This window comes from Ambystoma mexicanum, chromosome 10 (assembly GCF_040938575.1).
Source record: "Ambystoma mexicanum isolate Mex_15411 chromosome 10, UKY_AmexF1_1, whole genome shotgun sequence".
Classification (NCBI taxonomy): Eukaryota; Metazoa; Chordata; class Amphibia; order Caudata; family Ambystomatidae; genus Ambystoma; species Ambystoma mexicanum.
This window is the reverse complement of record NC_090932.1, coordinates 27,399,020-27,411,359: the sequence shown is the minus strand read 5'-3', so window position 1 is coordinate 27,411,359 and position 12,340 is coordinate 27,399,020. Positions and strand designations below refer to the sequence as shown.

General features: G+C 50.1%; 1 pseudogene; it reads left to right on the top strand.

Moving 5' to 3' along the window:
- Window positions 1-7,019: 7,019 nt before the first annotated feature.
- LOC138496244 (U1 spliceosomal RNA) lies at window positions 7,020-7,171 on the top strand (annotated as a pseudogene).
- The last annotated feature ends 5,169 nt before the right edge of the window (window positions 7,172-12,340 follow it).

Sequence of the window (12,340 nt, the reverse complement as noted above, 5' to 3'; positions counted from 1 at the left end):
TGTTAAACGACTCGTGTGATTGGCCTGTTGAGCTTCTAGCTATATTGCTTTTAATTACATTGATCAATTACATTAATTTCATGAATTATGGGTATGTATTGAGTGCAATACTCGTAATTGTAGTGCACCTTGAATAATATATTCTCAACATCACATGAACAATAGTCTACGTTTAGTAGTAATAATAATAATGACTCAGTTTGAGTGGCTAAAGACAGATCTTGTGGCTAGAAGTAAAATAAAGATCTCACGTTGGTGCCAATGTGTTACCCTCCCCTGCCAGCCTGCAATCAGGAAGATGCCCTCTACACTGATAATGGGAAGAGCTTTTTCCTATGGGATTGCACCATTATAAAACGCTTCTGTGAATTGTGTTTTTAGGTGCTTTCCTGGTGAACTATCTGGGCTAGAGTTGCAAAGACCTGCAGTGAAAGGCCATTCAAAGACGGGTAAATGGGATTGAGGTCACACTGCAGAACATGCTCTGATTGGCCTTATCGATCTATCAGAGGCGCATGGCAACACATAAACACAGGGAGGAGGAGTTCGGCAAAGTCATGTTTACAAATGGGGGCTATTAAAATAATATCGATGATTTACAAAGAGCACATTTCCAGCTAAATGTAGCCTGACCTTTAAATATTGTTCGATGATTCATAAAGAATCCCACACTGGCTGGAAAAACAAGGTTTGTGAATTGGAATGCTTGAAAAGGCGTCATTACGAGTTTGGTGGTCCGGAAATAACACCAAAGGGAGCCCTTGGACTGCATGCAGCAGGCATGTGGAAATGACCCTGAACTTATTTACCCTTTTAGAGTGCCACGGGACTCAATGGGGATTGACATTTACCGCATGACGTATTTATTGCATGCAGTCATGATTTTGTGTGGTGTCAATCACGACCACACAAAAGCAGGTGGAGGGAAAGTGTTTCAAGCCTCAAACTCTGAATTTGGTGGTTTACTAACGCATCCAGTACAGGAAGTTTTACACATCCGCCTAAGCCATAATTAGGCCCAAAGAGTTCTAATAGCAATACAAACATACAACTATTATAATATATGGAAGCCTGCAATGTTTGTATAAGAATCTACAAAAATAGTTCTTACTACAGTCAAGTTGTTACATCACTTGGAACCAGTACAAAGAAAATGCTATGATAACCCCATTGTAATTAAGCAATACGCCCTGAGCTTTGGGGGCATTACCGAGTCAGGTAATGCCCCGGGGCCCATAGTTACAGGCCTGAGCATAGAAAAGGCCTTAACGAGGGCTCCGTGGTATTACCTGACTTTGTAATGCTCCCCCATCGAGAGGATTATTGCTATTAGCACCCTGGCCCGTTGGACTGGGGTACTAAAAGCATTTTACTTAATTGTGAAATGCCACAGTGTTTCACAACGAAGAAAATAAAATAGCCACCAAGGAAGGACGTACCTAGTCCGTTCTCCCATTCCATGGTGGCCATTGCAAATAGTAAAAAAAGTAAACAAACAAAATGGCTGCCGTGGAACGGGAGAAAGTACTACACCTAGTCCTTCTCCCTTTTCATGGTGGTCATTAAAAAAATACTAAAAAGTAAACAAAAAAAATGGCCTCCCCGGAAAGGAGAGAATGGATTACAAGTAGTCCCTTCTTCCTTTCCATGGCGGTGTGTCTCAGATCGGGAGCGGACGTGTTGGAAATAGAAGTGTTTCCAGCGTTCCATTCCTGAAGAGGATTCAAAAAGCAAGTAAATGAGGGGATGGGACATCTTGGAGGGGGGGGAGAGGGGTGCAGAACACTTACCTGATTCCCCGGTGGGCTAAAATGGTGGCCACTAGCCGCGAGGAGGTTAGCAGCAGGGGATTACCATGTGGTAATTCCCCTGTTCCAAGCCTCCTCGTTGGCTGTGAGACTGCCTCCCCCGCCACCGCTGATACTAATAACTTAACAGTTGGTTTATGACATCACACTACCACTACCTGAGCCAGCAAAGAGCCGAATTTCAAATGCCACTAGAGCAGTGAATGGAGGCAGTGCTCACCTTTTTTCCGATTCCTTTCTTCTGAACTCTCTGTGACAATCCATAGACGCTTGTTGATGAAGACACCTTTCTGGTGACATGTTTATTCGGTGCACTCCTGGAGTTTAGTAAAGTAGAGTCTTTAACGTCGCTTTGAGTTTTTACACATATGCTGATGAGACCCGGATCCTTCTTCACAGTGCGGTCTTTAGAAAAGACATCCTCTAGCACCGCTGCGGTGATGGGTGCAAGCAGGATGGATCGGGCTCCAGAGGGAAACATGTAATCCCTCTTCATGGCCCAATAATCACGGTAACCCTAACCCTCCCACATCTCAGGATGTTTGTAATTTGGGAGCTACCTTGGAATCACACATGTCTTTGAGTCCACAAAAAAGTGGCCTGCACGCTTTGCCCGGTTACAGCAATTGAAAGAACGTTTGCATCTTTTTCCCTTCAGTGATCAGATACCTCTAGCTAATGCTTTCCTTTGCTCACTTATTGCTTTATGTTATGCTTTGTTATTTTATGTTATGTTCATTAATACTGCACACAGCTACCACCCAGGGACATTCTCCAGCTGCTTACGTGGCTCTGCAAGAAAGAGGACGGGATTGGTTAGTGAGGGAAGAGTGATAGGATAGGTCCAGAACCAGGAGAAACTGGCGTCTGTGTGTGTTGGCTTGGAGATTGATTAATTGTGTGCACTGACGTGTTTCTCTGTACGTGTATGATCCAATGCCTGGGCTGTTTTCTATGTCAATGCCTGTTATGTTGGGTGTGCATGTGTGTTGCATGTGTAGATTGGCTTATATTTAAAGTTGTGGATGTGTGCACTGGTTTATTGTATCTGTACAGGGAAGGCCCAATGCCTGGCTTGTTTTGTATGTCTATGCTTGTTAAGTTGGAGTGTCTGTGTGTTTTATGTGTAGATTTGTTGCTATTTAAGGTTGTGGCTGCGCATTGGCCTGTTGTATCCCTATGGATATGGTCCAGTTTCAGGATTGTTTGTTGTATGCAAGCCTTGCTTATGGAGGGTGTGTGTTTGTGTATGAATTGGCTAGCCCACTGGATGTGTATAGTACTTGGGTAGTGTGTTGGAGCGGGGTGGTTAGTAAATTGGATAATCGACAAGTTCTTCTAGGTGGCGAATCTTCACAATCCTAGCTAGTGATGCACATGGTTGATTTCATAATGTGTCTAAGTGTGACATGTGTCTAATCTTCATTTATTAAAAGAGGCACAATGAGGTCCAACCTGAAACTGTGTACATGGCACACAAGTATGACTGTAGCAGTCCCAGATCCGGGTGTTTTACAATTTTTGAACATGCATGGATTGTAATGTAATGTAATGGGTTATTTATAACGTGCTTGATACCCAGAGGTTTCTAAGCGCGGACCCGTAGATCGAACCTGTGTCGCTCAGCGTCATCTTGCTTCAAAGACGAGCGCTTTGCCCCTGAGCTATCCTCCCGTGAAAAACCAATACCAGCCACGGAGTGAAATGGGGACCCAGGCCAAGCCCAGGGAGCAAGGGAGTCAGGTAGGAACCCAGCCCATGGAGAAAGGGAGTCGGTGGGGACAGTAGAGTAGCAGGTATCCGCTTTCTCACTAGTTCCTGCCCCCTTAGCACCGTCATACTGGAATGGGCAGAGAAGAGTAGTAAATGGGACCCCCTGTGTCGTTCCAATACCACATCAAGTGTATGAGAGACGTTAGGCACTCAGACAACCATATAGCATGTACTCTCATGTTGAGCCAGTGGAAGGATGCCACATAGACGGATGCCAGCATGCACGCGCCTATGAATATCATGGAACGATAAGTGAAATATGACGAGAGAAGAGTGATGTCATAAAGAAGATTTATGAACCCATGTTGAGACGATATGAAAATACTTAAGAGTAACAATGTAACTGAATCACAAAGGAAAACATGTACCTAAAAGCTAAAGTAATCATGACTGCAAAGAAGATGGATTTACTTTGTGATCATTAACTGTAAATATGCAGTAACTCACTGTAGAAAGGAAGCATATATAAGCTTGCGACAAAGGAATATATAACGTGGCTCGGACGGCCATGATAGGAAAATGGACGCTGATTCATGTCTGATGCAACCCAGCTACCTGAGAAACATACAAAGGCTGTATGATAAGAGACGCAGATGACTAGGTCTGTGTGCAGAACTGGCGATGCGTCCAGGCTGGCCCAGAATAAAGGATGCTATTTTAAGAAATAAGCACAGAGAGCAAAGGGAGTTACCTGGATAAGCTCTGAATGTGGGACATTCCTCATAGATTGAGCAATATGAAAAGACCTGCGAAAGCCAACTGTCGCTCACTTAAAAGTGGACAAAGTTCATATGAGATGGAGCAAGCAAGTCTCTAGAGGGCAAGAGGAGCAACAGCATCCAGCAGAATTCAATCAAATAGCAGAAAATAGGAGTTCAAAATGGACAAATGTGTAGTCTGCTAACATGTGATTTTGAAGAAGTGAACACAGGCTATTCATTAAGCCTCAGGCGAAGATAGTGGTGTGTTTACACTCCCTTGAACTGCAGGCCAGTGAGCTGTCAACAAGGTCAACTACAAAAGGAAGACTTTGACTTATGGCCTACCGATAAGAGGTGATGGACTAATTGGGAAACCGGGGAGTAATCTGACAGGAATCAACCACCTAAACTTTGTTTTGCTTACGTGCTGCTTAAAGAGTCGCAACTCCAAGGTTGGGATAGCATGCCAAGCAATCAGTGGGTCTAAGGCAGAGTTGTCCAACATACGGCCCGCGGGCCACAATGCGGCCCTCCAAGCCATTTTATGTGGCCCGCGAGGCCGTATGTTGAACAACTCTTGAATAAAAAAAAAAAAAAAAAAATGTGCCTGTGCGTGAAACTGTAACTTCCTCTGGTGACCCCATGGGGTCAACAGAGGTAGTTACAGTCCTAAGCCACGACGTGTTCATTTGTTTATTTATGCAATGTTTATCGGATATCCGACAAACATTGCAGAAATAAATAAATTCATCAACCCCGCTGGCACATCAAAATGCTGGGCGCTTCTGCCAGCTGTGACCAGGGAGGCTGCAAAAGGAGCACCAGCGTACTGGTGCCTGCAGAAAAGGGAAATGGAACCTCATAAGGCCAGAGGGGGTGAGGAAACCATGGCAGCCTGGAGGGCCCGCACAGATGACTGACTTTACCCAACCCCTCCGACACTTCTGCGTACCACTGCTGAAATGCTCCAGAGCCTTCCTAAAATCAGGGCTTCATTTGGAAGCAGGAACACACAGGGCCACAACACATTGGGAGATAAGCGGCCGCAGGCAGAAACTGCAAACAATTGATGCCGCCAGGAGCACTGTGTGTTGGAACAGCAGAGGGAAAGCATGCGCGACCCCTCGACACAGCAGGTCATAAATTATACAACAACCACATTTTAAAGCGCATAGCCATCTGAAAAGAAGAAAGGGGAATACCATGTGTACACAGCAAGCTGAAACCTCACTGCAACACCAGTTGCATAGTGGGCATACCCCATAGAGTTCTCTGGCGCCTGAGCCAGCACAAAGGGTGACTGAAAGACCCTACCCTTTTGGACATACTACGGTTGAGCAGCAAACTACACTTAACTATGGCAGATGGGGGAAAAATGTATAGAAATAAACACACGCATGCGGAACAAACGCATTATCTGTATCAGCTCAGGCACAATTGGAAGCAGGACGACACAGAGCTGAAAACATTGGGCGCAGGTTGGTGCACAGTTCATAACAGAGATCTGAATAAGAATAACAATGTGACCAACACATTTTTTGAACAAAATGCGGAGGAAGAATGCTGCCCCGACTCAAACCACAAGCGGCGGGGAAAAGGAACACCAAGGGCTTGCGCACAATATGTTACCCTAGTAGTGCCCCAATAGCACACTGCAACCTGCAAATGGGCCTCAGTGGACCACCTGCCAATGTTTCTGTAAGTTGCTTATGAAGGTTACACATATTTTATTCAGATCCACATGGGGGGTGGGAGCTTTACATATCGCAGATGGGAGCCCCAGTCCCTTTGCCAATTCAGTCCTATACCTTGCTGTGATGTATGATATGATAGGTTATTTATAACATGCTTAATACCCATGCAGCAGTGATCCCAATCATAAAACTGAAACAGGCAAGCCCAACAGGTATAACTTATTTTCACTCTTTTGGTAGCGCAGTCTGAGGGAAGCCTATACCCTTCAGGAGAGGTGTGAGCTGATACAGTTGCAAAACAAAAAGCAATAGTACTGTGTCCCCAAAATACCTTAGTTCTTGTCTTTCGGATCTCAGCAGAGCCAGGCTTTTCAGCATCAGACCAGAAGCATGGGTGCCTTTGCGCTGGGCTGGGGTCAAGTCAGAGAGCAGCAGCGATGGGCCCCAATGATGCAGTTCTGTTTGGCAGTGGTGCTGATTTGCGGGTAGAAAACGCTGGGAACAGTAGGCCGTGTCAAGTGGATGGCACTGGAAGACTCAGTGACCTCTGGGCCCGGACAAGGGAATACTTGCCTTTGGCGCTGTGCAGGCTCGGCTGACACAACACGGCATATGGTTACGGCAAAGATGTCAAAGCTTCAGCATTGTCATTGAGCAGAACTCTGAGATTCAGGGGTGGTGGAGCGTCGCGGTCCAGGATGATTATGATGGTGTCAATGGGGCCAGCGCTGAGCAGCTCTGCTCAGGAGGGCCATGGGCCCGTGTGGGGCCGACAGGAACAGGCCTGCTCGAGCCATCCTGCTATTTATACAAATCTCGGGCCAAGCAAGGCCTGATGGGAGAAAGGAACTGCGCTACAATCTGCTCTTCTGCTGGGTTCTGCCTGCTGGAGCTTCCCCCTATACGCGGGACAGGCAGCTCTGCAGATGCTCAGAGCTTCTGGGGGGGTGGAGGGTTGGGGCTGGGTCAGGGCCTGCCTTCTCACCTTCGCTTAGCAGGGCTTCCCAGAACTGACCCAACCCCTGCCCTCTTGCATGCAACTCATACTTAGCTGGCAGGGGAGAATCTGATCTGAAGGGCAGATCTCCCAGGGTGCGGCTTACCCATTGCACATCGGATTTGCTGACCCCTGCTATGTTCCCTAATGCGGGATACACGACTGCATTATTTCTGGTAGTGTGAGCACAATCTTAAAGTATGCAACCTAGCAGGCCTAGTGCACACTTTACCTTTTCTTTCACCAATAAATCGGGACAAAATTTAAACTACATATTTGTACACTTTCGTAGATTCACGTGAAAACCGAGACGCAATAACAGCTCCGACAAAAAGAAAAAGCGACCAAAGAGGGAAGCATTTCTAAAGACTAAAAAAAGCCTGATTGAGAGTAGGACACGAGGTTGTTCCTGCCTGAAGTAAGTGACAGATGCTATTCGCCTCTTATTTGATCCCCATCTTTTTGAGGAACATTTTTATCTTTTTAAAAACCTTACGATCAAGTACAATGGGTGTGATAGGGGGTAATTAATTAATACCGTTAAATTCAACAGATCAGAGGTTACTTATCCTCAAGATTTCGACCAAGATGTACTGAACTAGAAATATTTCTACCTTCACCTCTGGGATTCACTGGATAGGAGGTGAGTGAGATGGTTTTCAAATGCTGTAGTAGCACCTACCATATTAATATGTTGTTGAATAATCCATAAGGGAGGCACGGGAACCCAAAACACGTACTCAGCTTTTTATATATTTTATAGATGGTGTGGCTCAAGCCAATACATGTGCCAGAAAATTGGTTGTTTGTCCTGAAGAAGGTTGCTATACAAAGAGAGCACTAGTGATGATGCTCGTGGAGAGCAACTGAAACACGTGTCGACGTTAAAATCTGTGGAAACAATATAACACAGATCTGTTGTTTACCCGAAAATGATGGGGACTCCCTTTTTCTAAATTGTGAATGCACTAAGACACAATAGACATCTGACTGTTTCTAGATAGAGATATATGTTTGTGAGAGATTGATGATGATAGTATGAATGTGAAGGATTGAACAATGAATGAGCCACAATAGTGAAATTGAATGTTTAATAATTGTTTTAGAATAATGTCCTTTTCTTGAATAAAACATAAGTTTTGGTAACATCACCAAAGATAAAAAATAAAAAATTGTTAGTGTATCCCGTTAGCCTTCATTTTGTCTACTAGTCCAACCTTTGTATTGTTTTGTTATCTTGCCAGACAGCAAAGCATTCCAAGCCTTGGCAAGGATACGTTTGAAACTTACAAAGAGGAGCCTCACTTTGCCAGCCTTGAAACTATTGCATTGAATCCCCGTCGAAGTGCATTAAGTCTAAGGCTTCCTAGTCTCAGAAATGTGACATTGTTCCCTTCTTCTTAGAGGCAGAAATGTCTTCCTAGTCACTGTAATAAAACTTTAGCTCATTCCGCACAGCGGTTTCTTGCATAAATGGAGTGCCGCACCTTCACCGTACAGGTGGCCGAAATATGGGATTCTCTTCCGGGTCATCTCTGATTTAAGAAGGATGTAAAAATGTATCTTTTCCCAGCAGCTTCATTTCAATTTTATCTCCTATAGTTCCTTGACGCAAGAGAGGATATAGCATTTTAATGCACTGCCCCATCTTAGTGGCATTTTTCAATAAAGGGAATAAATGTGTCCTCTACAAACAATTTCAAACTAAACTTAATTAAGCTATATGATTGTGGCCACTGCCTTGAAACCACAAAATGACTTTTTAATGCATGTTATCACAATGGCTAACAAAATATGGTTGCAACAGATTACAAACTGCTTATTGCTGTTTTTATATCCAACCATAAGCATCAGTGTCAGTTAATCGCATCTGCTAAGACTGTGTACATTGTGTTTGTTATAAAATGTTGTTGCACTTTGCACTTTGCACATTGTTTGTGTAAAGATGTGAAAAAGGAATTGCTGCCTCTGTTTTAAATATTAAAATCAGCCATTGTACTTGTGAAATTAACAGGGTAATTCATAGAATTTCGCAGAAAAGTGTCGCAAGCGGCTGGCGCAGAGTGTCCGCGTGCGATTGTCTGCGCCAGGCACGTGCGCTAAAACCGATTTCCGCGCACAGCGTATTCATGGATTATAGGCTCCCAAACCAGCCGTGGCGCAGAGTATCGCAGCGACCCTGCAGCAGCGCCAGTAACGCCCCCAAGAACGCCCTCGCGCAAGGAAAAGCCATCAAAATCGCTAAATCATCGCAAAGGGCAGCGCTAACCCTGGACCAGTCCACAGGGCTGCCAAACAAGGAACGCAAAGCGGGTAACGTGCATATCAGGGGTACGCGTGAAGTTATACACGCGATTAGCCAGGGTACGTGTATTACAGGGGTACGTGGGAATTATCACACGCGATTTTGCTGGGTACGTGTATTACAGGGGTACACGGGAAGTTCTACACGCGATTCGGCTGGGTACGTGTATTACAGGGGTGCGCGGGAATTCGCACATGCGATTTGGCCAGGTACGTGTATTACAGGGGTGCGCGGGAATTATCAGACGCGATTTGGCTGGGTACGTGTATTACAGGGGTACACGGGAAGTTCTACACGCGATTCGGCTGGGTACGTGTATTACAGGGGTGCGCGGAAATTCTCACATGCGATTTGGCCAGGTACGTGTATTACAGGGGTGCGCGGGAATTATCACACGCGATTTGGCTGGGTACGTGTATTACAGGGGTACACGGGAAGTTCTACACGCGATTCGGCTGGGTACGTGTATTACAGGGGTGCGCGGGAATTCTCACATGCGATTTGGCCAGGTACGTGTATTACAGGGGTGCGCGGGAATTATCACACGCGATTTGGCTTGGTACGTGTATTACAGGGGTGCGTGGTAATGATCAGACGGGATTTGGCTTGGTACGTGTATTACAGGGGTGCGTGGGAAGTTCTACACGCGATTGGCCAGGGTACGTGTATTACAGGGGTACGTGGGAATTATCACACGCGATTTGGCTGGGTACGTGTATTACAGGGGTACACGGGAAGTTCTACACGCGATTCGGCTGGGTACGTGTATTACAGGGGTGCGCGGGAATTCTCACATGCGATTTGGCCAGGTACGTGTATTACAGGGGTGTGCGGGAATAATCACACGCAATTAGGCTGGGTGGGTCCTCACAGGTGTTCCCTGTACACCCTCCATGGCCCCTGCAGGCAGCCCACAAAACAGGGGACTACCCTGCACACCTGCTCATGTCCCCCTGCACCCCCACCCCCCTGCCACCATGGGCAGCCCCCACCAGGCCCCCACTCATGTCTCCCACCACCCCCACCCCCCAGCAGTGCAGGGTCAACCTCCACCAGGCCCCCACTCATGTCCCCCTGCACCCCCACCCCCCAGCAGTGCAGGGGCACCCTCCACCAGGCACCCACCCATGTCTCCCACCACCCCCACCCCCCAGCAGTGCAGGGGCACCCTCCACCAGGCCCCCACTCATGTCTCCCACCACCCCCACCCCCCTGCCACGATGGGCAGCCCCCACCAGGCCCCCACTCATGTCCCCCTGCACCCCCACCCCCCAGCAGTGCAGGGTCAACCTCCACCAGGCCCCCACTCATGTCCCCCTGCACCCCCACCCCCCAGCAGTGCAGGGGCACCCTCCACCAGGCCCCCACTCATGTCTCCCACCACCCCCACCCCCCAGCAGTGCAGGGTCACCCTCCACCAGGCACCCACCCATGTCTCCCACCACCCCCACCCCCCAGCAGTGCAGGGTCACCCTCCACCAGGCACCCACCCATGTCTCCCACCACCCCCACCCCCCTGCCACCATGGGCAGCCCCCACCAGGCCCCCACTCATGTCTCCCACCACCCCCACCCCCCAGCAGTGCAGGGGCACCCTCCACCAGGCCCCCACTCATGTCTCCCACCACCCCCACCCCCCAGCAGTGCAGGGTCACCCTCCACCAGGCCCCCACTCATGTCTCCCACCACCCCCACCCCCCAGCAGTGCAGGGGCACCCTCCACCAGGCACCCACCCATGTCTCCCACCACCCCCACCCCCCAGCAGTGCAGGGGCACCCTCCACCAGGCCCCCACTCATGTCTCCCACCACCCCCACCCCCCTGCCACCATGGGCAGCCCCCACCAGGCCCCCACTCATGTCTCCCACCACCCCCACCCCCCAGCAGTGCAGGGTCAACCTCCACCAGGCCCCCACTCATGTCCCCCTGCACCCCCACCTCCCAGCAGTGCAGGGGCACCCTCCACCAGGCCCCCACTCATGTCTCCCACCACCCCCACCCCCCAGCAGTGCAGGGTCACCCTCCACCAGGCACCCACCCATGTCTCCCACCACCCCCACCCCCCAGCAGTGCAGGGGCACCCTCCACCAGGTCCCCACTCATGTCTCCCACCACCCCCACCCCCCTGCCACCATGGGCAGCCCCCACCAGGCCCCCACTCATGTCTCCCACCACCCCCACCCCCCAGCAGTGCAGGGGCACCCTCCACCAGGCCCCCACTCATGTCTCCCACCACCCCCACCCCCCTGCCACAATGGGCAGCCCCCACCAGGCCCCCACTCATGTCTCCCACCAACCCCACCCCCCAGCAGTGCAGGGGCACCCTCCACCAGGCCCCCACTCATGTCTCCCACCACCCCCACCCCCCAGCAGTGCAGGGGCACCCTCCACCAGGCACCCACCCATGTCTCCCACCACCCCCACCCCCCAGCAGTGCAGGGGCACCCTCCACCAGGCCCCCACTCATGTCTCCCACCACCCCCACCCCCCTGCCACCATGGGCAGCCCCCACCAGGCCCCCACTCATGTCTCCCACCACCCCCACCCCCCAGCAGTGCAGGGTCAACCTCCACCAGGCCCCCACTCATGTCCCCCTGCACCCCCACCCCCCAGCAGTGCAGGGTCAACCTCCACCAGGCCCCCACTCATGTCCCCCTGCACCCCCACCCCCCAGCAGTGCAGGGGCACCCTCCACCAGGCCCCCACTCATGTCTCCCACCACCCCCACCCCCCAGCAGTGCAGGGTCACCCTCCACCAGGCACCCACCCATGTCTCCCACCACCCCCACCCCCAAGCAGTGCAGGGTCACCCTCCACCAGGCACCCACCCATGTCTCCCACCACCCCCACCCCCCTGCCACCATGGGCAGCCCCCACCAGGCCCCCACTCATGTCTCCCACCACCCCCACCCCCCAGCAGTGCAGGGGCACCCTCCACCAGGCCCCCACTCATGTCTCCCACCACCCCCCAGCAGTGCAGGGTCACCCTCCACCAGGCCCCCACTCATGTCTCCCACCACCCCCACCCCCCAGCAGTGCAGGGGCACCCTCCACCAGGCACCC